At 35.9% G+C, this 22,570-nt stretch overlaps 1 pseudogene; it reads left to right on the top strand.

The window, feature by feature from the left end:
* The first annotated feature begins 10,070 nt into the window (after positions 1 to 10,070).
* Positions 10,071 to 10,728, top strand: LOC129741307 (uncharacterized; annotated as a pseudogene).
* The last annotated feature ends 11,842 nt before the right edge of the window (positions 10,729 to 22,570 follow it).

Below are 22,570 nucleotides of genomic sequence, written 5' to 3'. Positions count from 1 at the left end.
ATAGTACAAGAATAAAAAAATATGGTAGGTAAAACAAAATCGAGAAACTGAAAAAATCAGCAAATGATGATTTCGCCATATCAAATTAAAAATTTGCTAATAAAAACAAAATAATTCAAACAACAGAGCAAAATCCAAAAATGACAAGAATTCTAAACAACAAAAACTGCAAAAATAACAAAAATCACAAAAATTGCTAAAAATGTCAAAATAACAAAAATTAAAAAAAATTACAAAAATTACAAAAATAAAAAAAATTGACAAGAATAACAAAAATTACTTAAATGACAAACATGACAAAAAATTACAAAAAAGAAAAAAATATCAAAAATGACCAAAATGACCCAAATAACAAAAATGACAAAAATGACAATAATGATAAAAATGACAAAAATGACAAACATGACAAAAATGACTTAATTGACAAAATTGACAAAAATGACAAAATTATCAAAAACGACAAAAATGGCTAAAATGACTAAAATGACTAAAATGACCAAAATGACAAAAATGACCAAAATGAAAAAAATTGAAAAAATGACAAAATTTACAAAAATGACAAAAATGACAAAAATGACAATAAATACAAAAAAGGCAAAAAGGAAAAAAATCACAAAAATGACAAAAATGACCAAAATGACCTAAATGACCCAAATTACAAAAATGACAAAATAGACAAAAATGACAAAAATGACAAAAATGACCAGAATTACAAAAATTACAAACAAAACTAAATTCACAAAATTTACAAAAATTAAAAAAATGACAAAAATGACAATACAGTATTGTTCCGATTTTGTCAGCTCCCGATTTTATCTACCCCCGATTTTGTCTATCCCCGATTTTGTCAGCATTTGATCCCGATTTTGTCAGCCTTTAAATTTAGTTGAAATTTTCTGCTTTTGAACTAAAATTCCCAGTCATTTAACACGGTATGTTTTTTTGGGGTTGTCCTGACCCACGTAGAGGACCACCCATTAACCACTTGGTATTTTAGGGACCATTCAAATATTACGTAACGCTTTCAGGGGGGGAGGGGGTACAGCAGTTTGTTACGCTTTGTGGATTTTGCTTAGAAATTTTGAGACGATTGTGTTACGTAGGGGGAAGGGGGGTTGAAAATGCTCGAAAATTGCGATACGTAATATTTGAAAGGCCCCTTGAGGGTTGGTATTTTAAGGGTTGGGGATGATTGAAGGTTCATAAGAGTTTTCATTAATGACTAGGGCCGGATTAAGCCATCGGGGGGCCCGAGGCAATTTTTCTCGGGGGGCCCCTATAATTCTATTTTTTTTCAAATGCTACCCAGAAAATACAAAACCTTTCAAACGTGTAAAAAAACTGGAGATGAGTGCAGTATATCTTCAAATAGCCATGTTGTCTGCGGAGAACATAGTTTCTGTTATCTTCAAATACAAATTGGTAATCAATCACGTGCAAATATTGGAAAAGAGTTTAGAAATTTCTTAGAAATGAAAACTCTGATTTAAGCTGCAAAATGCAAAATTTAATTCTGATTTTTTTTTAAACTCTTATCACCAATTAAAATTCACTAATTTAAAAAAAAATTGCCGGATAGATATTATAAATGATTTTCATATCATCATTGGTCTTTTTGTTTGTGCTTAAACAAGAAATATATACAGACCCCGTTCGTTTTTGGCAACATTCGATTTTGGCAACATTCGATTTTGGCAACATCCGATTTTGGCACATGTGCCAAAATCGAACGGTTTTTAGAAACAACATTACCTTTTAGTTTTCGTTATAACAGGACCAATTTAATTCAGACAAATACCACTAATGCGTTTTTGTGTTCTGAAATGGTGATAAAATGCAACAATAAAAACAAATCTTTTTAAAAAATTTATTATGTACTAAAAAATGACAAAAAGATGAAAAATTCAAAAAATTAAAAAACAAATTCAAACCAAATACATGTACTGAAAATGATTGAAAACAACTAAAAAATTATGAAGAACGACAAAAACAGCAAATATGACAAATGAAAACAAAATTATAAACAAAATAAGATAAGTGCAAAATGCATCAAAAACATGATGAAAAAAAATTAGAAATGACTTCTAACGGTCGGAAATTGACTAAAAATAACGTTTTTGATAATAATAATAGTTATTTTGAAAAAATAACTGAAAAAAAGTTGAGAAAAAAAACCGTTCGATTTTGGCAACATTCGATTTTGGCAACACAAAATGTACGGGCGTGTTGCCAAAATCGAACGGGGTCTGTACCTAGTGACAATTAGGAAGTATCATGAAGATTTGAAACATAGAAAACGAGATTTAAAAAAAATAAACAAAATAATTAAATCCACATTCGATAGAGATACAGATATAAGAGTTTAAGAATTCCAAACTTTAAATCACGTTATATTCAGAACCAAAATTCAGTGTTTCAAATCTAAATCAAATTTCAAATCAAGTTTTGAGAAACAAAATATGAATTAAATTAAAAAAAAAAGATACAAAGTTACAATCAGAGCAAAAGTAAAAATTGCACCAAATGTTAAATTCAATTCTATGTCTTTGAAACACAAAAAAAATCTTTGCCTGAGATGTTTTTGATTTATGATTCTCATCAGATAATTTTTTTTTTATCAAATTGTTATTCTAAATGTGACGAAAGTTTCATTGGATGCCCTTAAAGCCAAAGGGGTATCAGTGCAAAAATGATCAGTTGAATAAAAAATTGAGCCAAAGTCTACGCTCCATACAAATTTTCGAAAATTCATATGGACAAAAGTATACGAGGGGCGAAGGTGGGGGGGTCTGAAATGACCAAAAATGAGTCCACGTGGTTTATGGATAGTCCATTAGGGAACTATCCACAAACCACGTGGATTTGTCGTTTTTCATGAAACATTTTTTTTTCTTTTTATTTCAGAAAAATAAAGGACGGTTCAAAATAAAACATTTATTTTTGTAAATCCATAAAAAAGAACCATTACATACTTCAAATTAAAACGTGATCGACAAATTCAGCTGTTTAGCAATTGCATATCAATCCTGCAGCTACGCACCAACGGTTTTTCAAATGACATGTACACAATCCATTGTACGAAAGGTGTTTGTGAACAATCACTTAGGGTTGAGTTCTTGAATAGGTCCTCAATTTTGCTATTTGCAAGACCTTTCATTTGACGCCTCAAGAACTCAAATCGGTCAAGCGGTCATCGAGAAACGTGTGTGACATTATTTTGTAACATACACACACACATACGCATATACATACACACACATACACACATACATACACACATACAGACATGTTCCGATCTCGACGAACTGAGTAGAATGGTATATGACACTTGGCCCTCCGGGCCTCGGATCGCAAGTTGGTTTTTCAAAAGACATGTATTCCCTTCTTTGTAAGAAGGGTAAAAAAAACAGAAAAGGGGTCAATGTCACCCCTTATCATGGTATTGACATAAAATATCCAAATAACAAGTAAACGGACAATTATCAAATCAAAATTGAAATTATTTTCAAGAAAATTTTTTTTCCCGATTTTGTCAGGTACCCTGTTTTGTCAGCCCTAAATTCAAGATGGGGCTGACAAAATCGGAACAATACTGTAAAGACAAAAAAGGCAAAAATGACAAAAATGACAAAAATGACAAAAATGACAAAAATGACAAAAATGACAAAAATGACAAAAATGACAAAAATGACAAAAATGGCAAAAATGACAATAAAGACAAAAATGACAAAAATGACAAAAATGACAAAAACGACAAAAATGACAAAAATGACAAAAATGACAATAATGACAAAAATGAGAAAAAAGACAAAAATTTCAAAAAAGACAAAAATGACAAAAATGACAGAAATAACAAAAACGACAAAACCGACAAAATTGACAAAAATTACATAAATTACCAAAATGACAATAAACAGATGAAAATCAAGAATAAAAAATTGATTAGCGAAGTATTGTACTGTTTCTGTTTTGAGCTTCAAGAAGCTGACTGAAAAGTTGAAAATTTCGTGAAGTTATGCTCGAAGATTCTTTTGATTTCATGATGTTTCAATCTATCACATCTATAGCAACTGTCTTTTCGCTAGACCTGGTGTCTCTTTCCAAAAAAGCTCAATTAAAAAAGTCTCCCCACCGGAATGTTGTGTTTCGTTCTGCGCATTTGTATTGTGTAAGATATATCTACATACGCGTGAGTTCCAGGCGTGGTACGTAAAGCAGTATTTTATTGTCCTCGTCCTCATCGCCTTTTCCCTCCAAATGGACCGGTTTCTGTTCCGGTCCAAGGGAAAATTTTCGTCCCCCCTTTTCTCTGTTGGGATGACATTCGACTACCAGGCTAGAAAACGGGGAAAACATTGTAATTCAACACACATAAAATAGCCATTACGGCTACACAGTTTCCACCATCGAATCGGAGATGAACCGAAGCCAAAACAAGAGGCCGAATACATCACATCCACACAGCCCCACAAACACAGCAAAGGAAATGTGCCAATTCATAACAAACACCACCGAAAACGGTTTCAAGTTCTATTCCACAATATTGAGGCCGGCTTTCGAAGCTCACTTTTTTGCTTAAGGATAGAATATCTTTAAGGCTCCTGAAGATGAGAAAAAAAGGAACGGACGCAGCAAAATCGCTAGACGATAAAATCCTCTGGAACGGGCAAAGAATCATTGCCACATCCTTGGGTTTTCCTATCTCAAACGAATACGTTACCGCAGCTGGCAGACAGATTGGAAAGAAGCTGCAACAGCACATGGTGACCGTTTTGTGCCCACATTTCCTAGACAACTACATAACTCCCCTGAAAGAGCCAGCCTGGAAGTGGAAAACTTCGAACGTAAGCGAAAGCCGTAAACATTTACGATAATTCTTCGGCTCTTAAAGTTTAATTGTGTAAGGAATGTGTTCCTGTAACGGTTCGCCTCGGTGAATTTTGTTTTGCAACCTGTGTTGGGTTTATGTTTTGATCCGTAAAGCCTAAGATAGGTTTTAAATTTTTGTAAAAAATGATCCCATTTTTCCATGCTAGCGAAAAAAAATCTCCCGCCCAAAGCTCAATCCACAAATGATGTTTTTTTCTTCTTCCAAAGGTATTTCGTTGATTTTCCTGATAAACAATCCCTGCCAATTTCGCCAAGAAGGAGTAATTGAGAGAAAAGCTTCCGGGAGCTTATCGTTGATTTTGACCAAAGAAAAATGGGGAAGATCATTTACGTAAACAGCTCGTTAATGCTAAGCTTCCTCAACTTTTCATAATACGCGCTATTTTTTTATATCTTTTTTTTAAGATTGGATATCGTCTTTAAAGTTATGGATTCCGAATATTTGAAACAAAAACTTTGCTGAGGAATTTGTTTATAAGCTACAGGTATCATCAATAGCAAAAAAAACCGTAGAAAATCTTTTCTCTTCTTCTCAACAAATATTTTTTATTTCTTACTTCCGACTTTCTTGAGAACTAATTTTTTATAATTATCATTATTTATCCATGATTTTCTTTTTTTTTTTTCAACTGTTGATGGCCTTGATTTTCTCAATTTTCTCCAATTTCTGGATTTTTTAATTATTTTGAATTTTTTAATATTTTAATTTACTTTACTTTCTTGATTTTTATGATTTTCAAGATTTTTTAGATGTTTTTGGTTTTCTTAACTTTCTTGATTTAGTTGATATTTTTTTTTAAATTCTTAATTATCTCGATTTTTTGAAAATTTTCTTGAATTCCTTCATTATCTTGATTTTCATGACTTTCACGATTTTCTTGGTTTTATGATTTTTTTAACTCCCTTGATTTTCATGACAGAATTGAGATTCTAGATTTTCTTAATTTTCTTAATTTTTTGAATTTCCTTGATTTTGCTTGTTTTTAAAAGTTTGTTTTCTAATTTTCTTTTAATTTTCTTGATTATTTTTTTTTCTTGATTTCTTAATTTTTCTAATATTTTGATTTTCTTAATTTTCTTGATTTTCTTGATTTTTTATATTTTCTAGATTTTGGTTTTCTCGATTTTCTTATTTTCGTGACTTTTAATATTTTTTTTAAATTTCTTGATAATCTACAATTTTCTTCAAATTTTATAAGTTTGCTTGAGTTTTTTTATATTCTCTTGAATTCCATAATTTTTTAAATTTGCTGATTTTCTTTTTTTAAATTTTTTTCTTGATATTCCTTTAATTTTCTCAATCTTTTTTTTTATATTTTCTTGATTTTCTTAATTTAATTGAGTTTTTCTTATTTTCTAAGTTATCATTATATTAGTTTTTTTTTGCATTTATTTAAATTCACTTGGTTTTCTTGATTTATTTTCATTTCTTGATTCTCTGATTTTCTGATTTTCCTGATTATCTTGATTTTCTTAATTTGTTGATTTTCTTGATTTTTTATTTTCTTGATTTTTTATTTTCTTGATTTTCTGGATTTTCTCGATTTCGCTTGATTTATTTTTTATTTTCTTGAAAATATTTATTATCTTTTTTTCGATTTTATTTTTTTTCTGAAATTTAAAATTTTTTTGTATTGTCATGATATTTTTGATTTTTTTCTAATTTTCATCATGTTTTGTTTTCACCTTATATTCTTGATTTTTTTTTAAATTTTCTTTATTTGTATAATTTCCCGATTTTCATAATTTGCTAGATTTTTTAGATTTTCTTAATTTATTTTCTTAATTTTTTAATTTTTTTCTATTTTCTTGATTTTTTTAGTTTTAAGATTTCCTTGATTTTCTTGATTTTCTTAATTTGCTAGAGTTTTTTGACTTTCCATATCTATTTTCTTGATTTTCTAGATTTTTTATATTTTCTTGATTTTCTTGATTTGCTTGATTCTTTTGATTTTCTTGATTTTCTTGATTTTCTTGATTTTCTTGATTTTCTTGATTTTCTTGATTTTCTTGATTTTCTTGATTTTCTTGATTTTCTTGATTTTCTTGATTTTCTTAATTTTCTTGATTTTATTGAATTGCTTGATTCTTGATTTTATTTATTTTCTTGATTTTCTTGATTTTCTTGATTTTCTTGATTTTCTTGATTTTCTTGATACTTGATTCTTGATTCTTGATTCTTGATGCTTGATTTTTGATCCTTGATTCTTGATTCTTGATTCTTGATTCTTGATTCTTGATTCTTGATTCTTGATTCTTGATTTTCTTGATACTTGATTCTTGATTCTTGATTCTTGATGCTTGATTTTTGATCCTTGATTCTTGATTCTTGATTCTTGATTCTTGATTCTTGATTCTTGATTCTTGATTCTTGATTCTTGATTCTTGATTCTTGATTCTTGATTCTCGATTCTTGATTCTTGATTCTTGATTCTTGATTCTTGATTCTTGATTCTTGATTCTTGATTCTTGATTCTTGATTCTTGATTCTTGATTCTTGATTCTTGATTCTTGATTCTTGATTCTTGATTCTTGATTCTTGATTCTTGATTCTTGATTCTTGATTCTTGATTCTTGATTCTTGATTCTTGATTCTTGATTCTTGATTCTTGATTCTTGATTCTTGATTCTTGATTCTTGATTCTTGATTCTTGATTCTTGATTCTTGATTCTTGATTCTTGATTCTTGATTCTTGATTCTTGATTCTTGATTCTTGATTCTTGATTCTTGATTCTTGATTCTTGATTCTTGATTCTTGATTCTTGATTCTTGATTCTTGATTCTTGATTCTTGATTCTTGATTCTTGATTCTTGATTCTTGATTCTTGATTCTTGATTCTTGATTCTTGATTCTTGATTCTTGATTCTTGATTCTTGATTCTTGATTCTTGATTCTTGATTCTTGATTCTTGATTCTTGATTCTTGATTCTTGATTCTTGATTCTTGATTCTTGATTCTTGATTCTTGATTCTTGATTCTTGATTCTTGATTCTTGATTCTTGATTCTTGATTCTTGATTCTTGATTCTTGATTCTTGATTCTTGATTCTTGATTCTTGATTCTTGATTCTTGATTCTTGATTCTTGATTCTTGATTCTTGATTCTTGATTCTTGATTCTTGATTCTTGATTCTTGATTCTTGATTCTTGATTCTTGATTCTTGATTCTTGATTCTTGATTCTTGATTCTTGATTCTTGATTCTTGATTCTTGATTCTTGATTCTTGATTCTTGATTCTTGATTCTTGATTCTTGATTCTTGATTCTTGATTCTTGATTCTTGATTCTTGATTCTTGATTCTTGATTCTTGATTCTTGATTCTTGATTCTTGATTCTTGATTCTTGATTCTTGATTCTTGATTCTTGATTCTTGATTCTTGATTCTTGATTCTTGATTCTTGATTCTTGATTCTTGATTCTTGATTCTTGATTCTTGATTCTTGATTCTTGATTCTTGATTCTTGATTCTTGATTCTTGATTCTTGATTCTTGATTCTTGATTCTTGATTCTTGATTCTTGATTCTTGATTCTTGATTCTTGATTCTTGATTCTTGATTCTTGATTCTTGATTCTTGATTCTTGATTCTTGATTCTGGATTCTGGATTCTGGATGATTCTTGATTCTTGATTCTTGATTCTTGATATTGCGATTTTAAATGGTTGATTTCCAAATTATCAAGCCAGTCCCAATTTTAAATCTGAATAAAAAAATTATTCCTAAAATATGAAATCGAAATTTCGCCAAATAATCTCTAATTCTTCTTTATTCTTTCAGGAATCTTTCGAAGTGCAGTTCTGTTAAAAAAGGTAAGAAAGAAGGACTTTTTTTAATTGAATAAATTAGCTCGTAAATCTAAACCGATTGCTAAAAGAAAATGTTTTCCTAAAAGAAAAATCAATGTTCAAGCAGTCAAATTTTTTACCCTTGAACCCACTTTCATTCAGGATTCGTTACCATTCCGGATTTCTTTCTATATCCGGTAAAAATCTGGCACAGACGCGCAACATCATTCTGGTTTGTTGCAGTTTCTGGCAACGATTCGGCACTCCAGATTGCTCCCAGGCGGACGTCATCTGCTTAATTATGCTTTGTGCCCTGGCGAAATTGGAGCGCAGAAACGAAACGGACAAAAATGCGAAATGTGAATCCGACAAATTCGGACAAAGACAATCAGGAAATATGGCGGCAGCAGTAAAGCAAATGATACTTCTGATTGTCATTCTTTTCTCCGGTGGAATAACTTTGGCTCGCTCGGGAAACTACTGTCGGTCAGTTTCCGCCTTAGGGTGGGTAGAAAAAAAACTCTTCGATAACATCTTGGAAAACATCTTCGATATACCAGCTCTAAAAATTGTTACTCTAGATTATTTAACAACATTGAGTGAGTTTTTTGGGCGTCTACTTTTTTTAAATTACGACCGTCAAAAATTTCTTTAACGAAGTTCAGCTAAAAGAAGACCATGTTTCATTGGTAAAATGTACAAGAAACTAATTAATACTTTTCGCAATCAAAATATAATCACAACGAACAACATATCACTTGTCTCCCCTTAGAAATTTTAATGTTATTCCTTCCTGAGTTTCTTCATACCCCTTAAAAAGAAACAGAAAAACAGCTTCGATTGCAATTTTCATTCGGAACTTTCGCACCAGCCTGTTTAAAGAAAGAGGAGCAAAAACCCAGTTGCATACCTTCTTAGCGAGCGATACTTCAACATACAGATATAATTTCGTGTGCCGTGTGGTGACGTCTGCTACACCTTCGCATGATTGTGGTATCTTTTTTTGAACTCTCAATCCATTTCCTCACCGTGTTGTACCCTAATTTACCATGATAAAAAAAAGTGTGGAACCGTTTGGAGCATCGGAGCTGGGAGGTAATAAAATTCCCAAAAGGTGTTTCGACGAGCAGGAAGATTGCCTTCCGTGAGTGTGTGCTGAGCAGCTTCCGAAACCGGGAAGATGACATTTCCGAACTTTTTTTGGGTAGGTTTTGTTTGAAGAACAATTTTTGTTATGGTCCACCGAGGATTGTGGAAGCGGTGCCAAACTTTTCTATAAATTTTCATACATTGTACTGATTGGAAAGAGTTTTGTGTTCTAGATTTGAAAATAATAAAGGTTGAGTCATAAGAAGCGGGACAGACCGAATACATGTTATGGTAGAAAAAATTCTATGCGTATTCAAAACATCATACAAGAAAACCGTAAGGAAACTAAAGAAGGAATGTTCATTCCGATGGAGTTGAACCTAGCTTCGTTCGATTAAATTCGGAAGTTTGCTGCAGAAATCAAAGCACAATACCAGACATTCGATAGTCTGATCAACAACGCTAGATTGGCCGTTCAAACGCCTCAATACACAAAAGAGAGCTTATAGTAGTGGATTGCGAAGTTAATCTTTTGGGTCATCGTAATAGTATCTTCAAAAAATGCACGAAAAAAACACTAAAATTGATTATGTCAATTTTGAAAAATAGATGGATTGTCCTCGAGGCGAACGTCTATATGAAAACTTGAAGCGCATGAACTTCTACTTCGGAAGAGAACTTCATAAAAAGGAATATGACGATCATTGCTCTGCCCCGGACTGTGCAATACCGATTTCTTCAGAGACTACAATTCTCGCTCATTGTACTGCTCTTCCTATAATCGTCTAAGCAGGGCGCACAAAACATCGTCCACTGCTCATCGGATAACGTGGAAAAAAAAATTCCCTCAACGGGTGTTTTGTTGCAAATTTGCAGCAGACGAAATCGAAGTTCAAGTTTGCAACATCTGAGCAACTGTGTATAGAGAGTGCTCGTCAGGTGGCGCTGCATCCGGCAAAATAAGGTCAGGGGCGGCGTGCAACAACAACCGAACGTCGGTTCTCCAGGTCATGGAAGACTCAAACAGCGTAGGTCTCTAAATGAACGGCTGAATTTATAAAAAGCGGCTCCCGCCAGCTAACTCCAAGATGGCAGCTCCATGGCGGGATAGGAACCTAAGGCTAACAACCTTTTATTTTTATTTTCGTAGTACATATTCCTTCTCACGTCAACTTGACAAATATAATTCCTAAAATTCACTCGGTCCATGACAACAGTTCTACAATTTCTCGGACATCCCACATTCACCAGATCACGCTCCACTTGGTCTAATCACCTCGCTCTGTGCGCCCCTGCTCGTCGCGTTCCTACCGGATTCGTAGCGGGCACCTCTTTTGAAGGACTCGGCATTCTCGCAACATGTCCTGCCCAGCGTATCCGGCTAGCCTTAACCACCTTCTGGATACTGGATTCGCCGTAGAGTCGCGCGAGCTCGGGGTTAATCCTTCGCCTCCACACTCCGTTCTCCTACACACCGCCAAAGATGGTTCTTAACACACGTCGCTCGAATACTCCGAGTGTACGCAGGTCCTCCTCGAGCAATATCCATGTCTCGTGCCCGTAGAGGACAACCGATCTAATGAGCGTCATATACAGTTTACACTTCGTGCGAGGGCTAAGTCTTCTCGACCACTGTCCATAGTAGATAGACAAAGTCTTCGGCTATCTCCAGCTCGTCGCCGTCTGTCGTGACCTTGTTATTACTGCAGATGCAGCAGATAAGTTGACTGGATCTGTTGAAAATCGTGCCCCGCATTTCGCCAATCGCTCGTCGAATAACACCTTCTAGCGCCACGTTGAACATCATGCAGGATAGACCATCACCTTGTCGAAGCCCCCTGCGCGATTCGAATGAACTCGACAATTCACCCGAAATCCGCACACAGCACTGCGTTCCATCCATCGTCGCCTTGATCAGTCTGATCAGCTTCCCGGAAAAACCGTTCTCGTTTAGATTTTCCATAGCTCGTTACGGTCGATCGTGTCGTATGCGGCTTTGCAGTCGATGAATAGATTGTGCGTAGAGACTTGGTGATCACGGCATTTTTGGAGGATTTGCCGTAATGTGAATATCTGGTCCGTCGTTGACCGTCCTTCCATGAAGCCGGCCTGATGACTTCCCACGAATATGTTTGCTTGTGGCGTTAGGCGGCGGAGTAGGATCCGGGACAAACTTTGTAGGCGGCATTTAGGACAGTAATACTTGGTAGTTTTCACAGTCCAATTTGTCGCCTTTCTTGTAAATGGGGCATATTACTCGCTCCTTCCACTGCTCCGGTAGCTGGTCTGTGTCCCAGATCTGAACTATGAACTGGTGTAGGCAATCGGCCAGCTTTTCCAGGCCCATTTTAATGAGTTCAGCTGCGATGCCATCCTTCCCAGCCGACTTGTTGCTATTCAGCTAGCGAATGGCTTCCTTAACTTCACTTATCGTTGGAAGTGGCCCCTCTACGTCGTCGACTACGCCGGCGATGTACCTACCCCCACCGTCTTGATCTTCTGCATGTGCGCCGTTCAGGTATTCATCGAAGTGCTGCTTCCACCATTTGATCACCTCACGATTTTTTGTCAGGATGCCTCCGTACTTATCACGACACATTTCGGCTTGTGGCACGAAGCCTTTGCGGGATGCGTTGAGTTTCTGATAGAATTTTCGTGTTTCTTGGGAACGATTCAGCTGCTCCAGCTCCTCGAGCTCCTCCTACTTCAGGCGGTACTTTTTCTCCTGGAAAATTCGGACTCACTGCCTCTTCCGCTGTCGGTGATTTTCCACATTTCGACGGGTGCTTCTTTGCACTCATGCCGCCCGCGCGGCCTTCTCTTCGTCCATCACCCTCCTACACTCCTCGTCAAACCAGTCGTTCCGTCGAGTTCGTTCCACATGACCAATGACGTTCCCGCAGCACTGTTGATGGCTGCCTTGATGGTATCCCAACAGTCCTCGAGAGGGCCTTCATCAAGCTCGTCCTCTGCCGGCAGCGCTACTTCGAGCGATAGCGCGTAGTCTACCACGACCTCAGATAATGGTATGACTTGATGTTGGCGCCTCGACAGAATCTGACGTCGATGATGTCCGAGAAGTGCCGGCTGTCTATCAAAACGTGGTCGATCTGTGATTGCGTTTGGTACGATGTACTTGTGTGGGAGTCGGTGCTGGATAAAGGTACTACTTACGACCATTCTTTTTAGAGGCGGCTATGAGTCTCAGGCCATTTTCGTTGGTCAGCTGATGCGCGCTGAACCTTCCAATTGTCGGTTTGAACTCCTCATCCTGGCCGACCTGAGCGTTTAAATCCCCGATGACGAACTTGATATCATGTTTTGGACATGTTTTCGTCTTTGTCGTCATCGGTACTTTCGAGGTGAGGGCTGTGCACGTTGATGATGATGTTGAAGAACCGGCCCTTGATTCTCAACCGGCACATTCGTGGGTTGATCGGCCACCACCCGATCGTGCGCTTCGTCATCTTCTCCATCACTATTAACACGTTCGTCGCTACGCTCATTTTGGTAGTTTTACTAGTCCAAAGAAATTCTTGGAGCGACAAAATAAAGAAGGAGAGCTTCCAGCTTTGCAACTTTTGGGTAAACTGAGCGGCTAACATGAGTAATAGAGCGTCACATGGCGACGAACGTGTTAAAGCTGATCCAAGTTCGTGTGTGTTGCCGCAGCTCTGGTAGATGGTACGACCATCTGGGTACGTTCGTACCGTGGAGCCCTTCCAGCATACCTCCTGCAGCACTACAAGGAAGAATTTGCGGCTCTTCAATTCGTTGGAGAGCACGTGGGTACTGCCCACGAAATTTAGATATCGGCAGTTCCATGTTCCATTCCAAGTTTCCAATCGGCAGTCCCTATTCGTCGCGTAGGTCTTTGCCGATTTCCATCCGAAATTTGTTGTTCGTTGTTCGTTGCTTCGTTGCCACTATCTCGCAGGAGGACCTTCGTGGTGCTGCTGTTTTGCGTCCCGAACACCACCAGGACGTTGTTGAACTCCGCGCGCCGCCCCTGACTTGGAAAACAGACGCGTACGTAGCCCCCTCTCTCAGTCTGCATACGACCAAAGCATCCACCGGGGTTGGGTATCCGAACTCCGCTAAGGTTGCTCCGCTGGGGTAGCACTACGGGGAGGTAGAGAATCGGAGTTGTAAGACAACAGGTGATATGACCACTACCCGAAGGTTGGGTTTATGGGATCTCCAGTTGCACATTGTCTACCGTTCGCCAGCCTGAAATGTACAGTTAAAATTAAAATCTTTGGAGAAAGGTTACTGATGTCCATGGGTATCGAACTAAAAAAAACTGGCAACCGAGTCCAACAAATGTCTATGCACCATTTCACCCTTTCACCGACACAAACATACAACTACCATATCAGCTAGACTTCACCAGATACAATGTGACACTGCTGAGTAGGTACGAAAGCGAAAAAAAACTGTTATTGTCATTCCACTAGAAGACGTCGGCTGCGGCGTTTAGCAAGTTCCTTCCGCGATATTACACTTCCTTCCACAAATCCAAAGACACCAAAGAACTGAGAGCAGCAGCGAAAAATATGATGACGACATCAGCAAGGCTCTCTCACCCGCGATAGAATATGTAGGTTTGTCGGGTGGTGTCCTAATACTGTCAACACATGTAAAGAGATTTGGAGGCGCATGCGCCATTTTTCTTTCCCTGCTCCGCCGCTCGCTACCCAACAAGTGGTGCCGTTGCGTAGCTTTTCCGCTTTCCGCTAACAGAACCACAGGATATGTATCCTTTCTCTTCTGTCTCTGTGTGCATAAGACCACCACAAACGTGGTTTTCCAACAAACACAGACAAACAGTTCTCTCGTTGTGTTGTGTTTTCGAACAACGGCAAACGAATCCGATTGTTTTCTCCGAACGTCCAACCCGGTTTCCCGAAATTGGTTGGGTTGCGAAGTTGCGAAGCTTTCCGTCATGCAATCCGAATCGGGCTCCATCAGTCGAGCAGAAGGTTTTGTCCGTTGCGGATTTGCTTGGTCCTGTCCGGTTGTTGCTTCGCGGAATCGTGGTTCGGGTAATTTTCTCAGTGTCTGTCTCTCTATCTCGGTGTGGATTCATAGTGTTTTTTTATATCCTGCGACGACGATTGGTGGTGTTTCTGATTGTTCAAAGGGTTTTGAACCTTCGGATCCCCATTCATATTGGGTGGTTTCCCCCATTGGGCTTGGGACGACTGTTTTTGGTGGAGTGGAAGCGGTAATTTATAGGCCATTTGAAAGCCGGGAGTTTCTTCGCTCGTCGCATAGTTGGAACCCATCACTCACAAGTCTACGGCGGCGAAGAGTCACGTCCTTCCTAACTATTTTTCGACCGGACCGGAGTTCACTGGAAAGTTGAAATTTTTTTCGGCGACCGTCCATCGTCAAAGGATTACCGGGAAATCCGGGCGGCTGACTGTGTGTAAGTGTATGATTTTGTGTGTATCTCTGCTGCTGTGTAAAGTGCCACTGTGTTCTGCTGGCACATTTCGCTACAAACTTCTGCTACCTACTGCAGCAGCAGCAACACTCAAGTATAGGGAGGAAGTGAGCAAAAACGGAAAAAGCGTGATGTAACTTTTGACACGAGAAACCGTGTGTATGTTAGTGTTTTGCCCTTTTTCTTGGATAGTTTCCCAGAGGATTTTTGGAGCAGCAGCGGGGTTTGTTCGACGATTTCCGGTACCTCTCCGGTGGACGTGCGAAGATATTTTATTTTCACAACATTTCGGGCCAAGTTGAGCAAGTCGGCCCGGGCGAAAAGAATCGGTGAATTTTCCTGAAATCCTGTTTGTGATATAAGAGTTTTATTCTAGGTGGAAAGTGTGGTGGAATTAATAGCCAACAGTGTACCAATGAAAAAAATTTCAAGTTGCAGCACGTAATAATTGAAATCAGCTGATAACATTTTCGTCAGTTTTCAACCCTGGTATGTAACGAGTATTTTTCCATCCAATTTTTCTTTATTGTGCTTTAGTTTGAATTTTTTGGATCATCCTTGGCTTAAAAACCAAAAAAAAAACCTTACATTGTATAGCCCGATAAGAAAACATCTGTAATTCATAAAATTGTTTCTGTAAGACCGTAGACTGGGGGAACTTTGATAACTTTTTCTCAGAAAAGCAAAATTTTAGAAAGGTGTTATGATCGAAGATTGTTTTAAAGTAAGCTGAATAATGATTTTTTTTGTATTGGGACTTTATTCAGCTGTTTTGAAATGAGTTTACGGCTGCCGACAAACAGAAAAACCTCGAGGATCTTATTCAGTTCCTAAATTATTATTTTTTAAATTGAGCTCAACTTTAAACCTTTGAAAGTGGTGAATTCTTAACACATTAAATACCGCGAAGAAATCTACGCCGTTTTAGACCTAATTTCAAAATTCAATATCTCAGCCACTAGAAGAAATTCATTAAATTTTATCTCTTCAAACTACTGGAAGTGTTATGCTCAATTTTGTAGAATAAAGTTTCGTTATTAGGTTCATAACATTTGAGTCATGCTTCTCATTGTAGCATACAAGCGGCAAGAGTTATCTCGTATTTGATTCGCAATGTGTTAAGACCATCCGGGGAAATATACGGGAAACAAAAAAATTAAATTGAGTGATTAACATGTTATTTAGTTAGTTGATATGTGCACAGAAGGCGAAACAAATAGGCCAAGTTTTTGTATGATTCTAGTATACATTCTGCGCTTTTATTAGTAATCTTATTCTTTTTTTAACATTAAAAATATTAAAAATTTCAGATAATAAGAGATTGAGTTATCAAAATTTGAAAGGTACATATATTTCTAAATTGGAATTAAGATTTCTAGTAGGAAGTTTGAAAGAAGATATAAATTTTTGCGGTCGGACTGAAAATTCAGACTACGAATTTGGGTGAATATGCCCGAATTCAGATAAATAGTTTCAAAATCCGAAGTTCTTTTAGAAATCGAACAATTATGAATTGGTGTATCTTCAAAACCATTCATTTTATCAAAAAACTATCTAAAAAAGAAATCAAGATTATCTTATGAAAAAAAAAGAAAAAAAATTTATCGGTCAGTTTTTTACCTCGTCTAATCAATATTTGAAGTGACTGCCCCGTTTTTCTTCAATTTTCCACTCATTTAAAACCCAATATTTCCCGTTTGAGAAGAAATTGGGTAGAAAAACAGGCAATTTGGTTGGTGGATTTCGCTGCTTCGAAACAAACTGGATATTGTTATTTTTGTGATACTGAAATCATTACAGAATCATCATAAAAATCAAATAAGTTCCGAAGTCAGTGAAAACCAAAGTTTTTCTCACCACAGAAGCAGATTCCTACCAATCATGACACTTTTTACAAAACTTTCAGATATATAGATATAAAGGAGGCAGGGGGCTTCTTTTATAATTTTTTACATAACTCAAAAACTAATTAAGCAAATGGAACAAAATTTGGCATGGGATGGTATTTAGATACGAAAAATATTTCTTTGATCATTTGAGATCCCTCCCTCTTTTCAGTCAAAAAGATATAAAGGGGGGAGGGGACCTCTTTTATAATTTTTTTTAAATAACTGGCAAACTAATTATGCAAATGGAATCAAATTTTGCATGGAAGGCTTTTTGGAAACGAGACATGTTCTGATGATTATTTGAGACCCCTTCCTGATTCCAATAGACCCCCGCCTTTCCAGTAGAAAGGGGGAGGGGTCTCTTTCATATTTTTTTACATAACTCAAAAACTAATAAATCAAATGGAACCAAATTTGGCATGGAAGGGAATTTGGATACGACAAATATTTCTATGATTATTTGAGAACCCTCCTTCTTTCCAGTAGGAAGATATAAAGGGGGGAGGGGACCTCTTTTGTATTTTATTAAACAACTGGCAAACCAATTATGCAAATCGGATCAAATTTGGGATGGAAGGGTTTTTGGAAACGAGACATGTTCTAAGGGTTGTTTGAGACCCCTTCCTGCTTCCAGCAGGGAGAAAGAAAAGAGGGAGGGAGTTTCATACAATTTTTACTGCATAACTCTAGAACTACAACAGCAAATGGAACCAAATTTGGCATGGAACGATATTTGGATACGAGAATTGCTTCTACGAATATTTGGTTTCCTCACTCCTTCAAAGAGGTGGGTGAAAAGGAGTCGCCCCCTCAATTTTCAGTATAACTGGAAAGCTGATCGAGCAAATGGAACCATATTTGGCATGTGAGGGTATTTGGATACGAGAAATGTCTCTATTATTAATTGGAGCCAAACTTTTTTTCATCAGCGGAAAGATATAAATGGGGAAAGGGGGGCTTCCATACAAGTTTTTTGCATAATTCGAGAATTAATCGAACAAATGAAACCAAATTTGGATTCATAAAATATTTGAGTACGAAAAATACTTTTATGAATATTAAGTTCTCCATTCAATGGGGAGAACGGAAGGGGGGATGGTACTTTCTTTCAAGTTTATGCATAACTTAAGAATTTACTACGCAAAAAAACAAATTTGGTATGGGATAGTATATAAATATGAGAAATATTTCTATGTGAAACAATTCCTTTCTTGCAGTAGAAGGATAGAATTGAGAATATAGAAAGGGAAGAGGCAAGCTTATATTTAATTTTTTTTTTTTTGCAAAATCCGAGAAATGGACAAAATTTAACATGGAAAACCATTTTGGTATGATTCTATGATTATCTGACACACCATCCTCCTTTCAGTGGGTACATACAATTTTGTTAGCATAGGTTCTCAATTTATGCTAACGAAGCCAGTAAATGGAAACAAATATGGCATGGAAAGGTACTTGGTTACGAGATATGTTTCTACGATTGTAATAGACCCTTACGCTTTACAGTGTAGAAAGGGGAAGAAAGGAAAAAGCTTAAAAACTTATCAACCAATGGAACTATATTTGATATAAGAGGATTTTTGGGCTCGAAAAAATGCGTATGATTATTAAAGACAACGACCTCCATTCAACAGGGGATTATGGGAAGGACAAGGGGGCTCTCTCATCAGTTTTTAGCATAAACTTCCGGACATATCAAGCAAAAACAACCATATTTTATAAGTTAGATTGTTTGCGTAAGATTAATTTGAGACCCTCCTTTCTCAGGGCGAAGCTTAAAGAAACAGATTAAATTTATCATAACTTATAGATCAAGATTCAGAAAATTAGTTTTAGGAGTCATCTTTGCTTTGCAATTCGAAACTCCAGCTGCAGCTCTCATTTCATAGCGATTGATTTTTGATTATGTTATAATCTGATACAAAATAATGCCAATAAAACAATAAAAATTTGAATAATTTCCGAAAATATCGTTTGTTTTTGAAAGGTGTAGCAAAGCACACCGGGTCAGCAAGTCTTCTAATAATTGTCAGAATTTAAAATATAGAAATTTTGAACCAATAGAATTTAAGTCTCATTTAGTAGACCGAAAAAGCAACTATGATTGACGGAAATTTGTTTCTTGGATTAAAAATTACTAATTCTGGTCATTTTAAATCATAAATATTATTTCTTGTAGCTTACAGGAAGGATTTGTAAATTCAACAGAAGTTTCTAAAAAAATAGCTGATGGCGTTAAATTAGATTTGGTTAAATTCCGACCATTCGTTCTCCGGTATAAAAAAAACTCAGGAAATATTTTCCGATGATATATTAAGGCGAAAAAAATGAAAATTTTGGTATCATTGTGGATGTATGGATGAAATAAACGAGAAACACATCACTTAATTTCTTATGTGAATTCACACAGTAAACTCAGAACAGATTTTAATTTTAATTTACGCCTTGATAATTAATCAATTTCCTTGAAAAGCATAGGGTTTAAGAAAGTTTTTTAAGTGTTTTTTAATATTTGAAAGTTTCATGCATACATCTATCCTACGATGTATAAATATGTGAGGGTACGATGACATTTTGACATCTGTCTCAGATTTTCCGGAAGAATAAAATCGTACTTTAAAAAAAATGCAAACAATGTTTTGCTATGCTTCGCTGTATCTCATTTCTCAATGAACCGATTTTTAAACTAAAATTTGTTGTCTTTTTCGTTCATTTGATCATCCTTTTCATAGAACATACTTGGTCTCAGAAAAAATCTCTGTTTTCAGTATATTGGGATGATCATTAAGATATTTTGAGTCTGCGCTTCGTGTCATATTGACCCAAACAGCTTTGTAAGGATAGAGATGCCAAGGGTTGTTTATTTACGGAAAATTAATTCCAACTTCGTAGTCATTTTTCTAGTAGGGTGGGTCGTTTTGAAACTTTTTTCGAATGTCTAAAACCTTTTAGTCTTAAAAGTCTCCTTTTTGATCAAAACGAACGACAAAATTTTTGAAGATTCTGAGAATGGGAATTAGGCAATTGGGTTTTGATTTGAAATTTTTCTAAAACGTGAAAATTTGTTCGGCAAATGTAACTCTTTTGGTTTTTCTAAAAATTTTGTTCTAAAAAAATGCAAATGAAATTCCAATGACAGTGACATTCTCTGAGCCAATTTTTATGTTTTTTCATACAAAATTTCAAATCAAACTCAGGTACCTAAGTACCATTTTAAAAATCTGCGAAAATTCTGTCGTTCTTTTTGACCAAAAAGGAGACTTTTAAGACTAAAATTTGAATAAAAGAAAAAAATAATACACCCTATTAAGCTGGCAACATCACAATTAGGATTCAGTCATTTTTTTAAATGTCTTTATTATAGAAATTTTCAGCTTTCAGCTAATGATTCAGTCATTTTTGAATAAGGTGATCCTAAAATTAATTAAGAAACAATGAAATGTCGAGTTGTAATCTTATATAAAACATGGCAAATGTAGCAAAAATGTGTAAATTACAATAATTGACAAAAGTGATAAAAGTTACAAAAAAAAACAAGCCTGAGCAAGTAGATTTTTGGCCAATCTATTTTTTCTCGAGAAAACAAAAGATCTTGATTTGGCATTAATTTTGATTTTTCAGATTTTCCTTGGTGATTTTTTAAGGGTTAAACATCTAAACTTACAGATTGGCCCTAAAAACTGACCTGTGCAAAATTTCAGCTCAATTGGACTTGATTTAGGGGTGCCTCAAAGCGCTCAGAGTTTAGGTTTTTTGACCGTGGCAATCTCTATAAAACACTGACGGATTTACAGCATCCACAGATCGTGCGCTTCCTCAAGCACTAGACATCGAGTTTTTCAATTTTTTTCTTATTGTTTATCTCCGGAACATCAAGGTGAGACCTGTCAACGAAAAGTTTCTGACTGAAAACCTGCCTGGTGCCCGCTAAAGAGTTCATTTTATTGTCCATTATGCAATTTTATAAAATATCTCCCCGCTAGCGGTCCAAATATTTTGCGTACGATTTGACCACCGTATTTTGTAAATGTTACAAGTGGGCAGAATTTTTACCTTGTAGAAATGTAGTTAGGTCTGTTTATTAGCCAGCCAGACGAACCAGTCAGAAAAATTTATTTCGGATTGCGCTTGATATAACCTTACACATTCCTTAACTTTATTTAATCAACGGTCACAAGAATTTTTTATTTCGAATTGTTGATTTCCAGCTGTTTTTGAGTCTCTTACTGGGACTTCCCTGGGCTTATCTCGATCCTGTCCGAAAAAAATGTGTCTATGAGTTTCCCACTTGACAAATTGTCACCCATTTTTTTCACACGTACGCATTGGATAACTAGGTGGCTTGACTGCAAATTTTAGCAATTTCCTTTCATGCTTACAAAAGAGATTCACATATCAAAATTTAGCATTTTTTTTTTTTGAATAAATTTCTTATATTGTTTACATTTTTTTCCGAAATTTATCCAAATTGAATAAAATATTGTGAATCAACTTAATAAAGCAAATCAACAAAGAAATCTGCCTTCACTGCCTGTTTTCACATTAAAGTAAACATCCAATCGATTGTAATCTTATTTAATCTAAGAATTATCCTTTTTTACAACTGTTCAGGATTGCCCCTGATGGCATGGATCGATAGCATCAGACCTTTCTTCAATGAAATGATTCCGTACACATTCTTTCACACAACATTACAATAAATTTAGTTGACTGTATTTTTACAACTTAGAACTAATTACAATTTAGGTGGACATCTAACACAATTATTCTGACTCAAACACTGGCCTCTCTGGGCCTCTGACTATGGCCATGCTGGCCTCTGACTTGGCCGCTCGGGCCTCCGACTTAATACCGTGGTCCGTCTCTGATAGTGGTTGGCTTGAAAAAAAGACCGAGCCTTGGACTGACTTGGGCTCGACCCTTTGGAAAATCCTCTTCGTGGCCGAGGAAAAGCCGATGATTTTGGCGCGCATCTCAGCCGTTAATGCGCGCAGCATCGCCATGTTGCTACTGGGTCATTTCGTCTTTTAGGGTGGTTCATGGTGACCCGTTCGTTCCAGAACAACAACAAAAATGTTCTCTTTAACTTACTTTATTTTACTTAGACTTTTTTCATAGGTACATTTCTTTCCCGTGGACTCATTTTTTAAGAACAAAGTTTTATTTCTCTCCTATATCATTTCCGGTTAGTATAACTTCTAATAAATGCAAAGTCCCTAATCTTACTTTTGACTCCCAACTTGTCCGACAAACCTTCCAATGAGTTGCAAATACCAGCTACAATATTCACCTTTTAATTATCATCCTGGTAAGGTTACCATCATTCTGTCAGGAAAAAATTTTTTAAGCTCACAATTATTCCGCTCCGGGATTAAAGCTGCTCAGCACCAGCGCCATCCAAACGATTGTTGGGCACGATTTTTCCATTTGAATTGCTTTGCTGTTCTTCACTGCTTTAAGCCAATGG

This window comes from Uranotaenia lowii, chromosome 2 (genome assembly GCF_029784155.1).
Source record: "Uranotaenia lowii strain MFRU-FL chromosome 2, ASM2978415v1, whole genome shotgun sequence".
Lineage (NCBI taxonomy): Eukaryota > Metazoa > Arthropoda > Insecta > Diptera > Culicidae > Uranotaenia > Uranotaenia lowii.
Note: the sequence above shows the minus strand (reverse complement) of the source record. Positions and strands in the feature narration are given on the sequence as shown.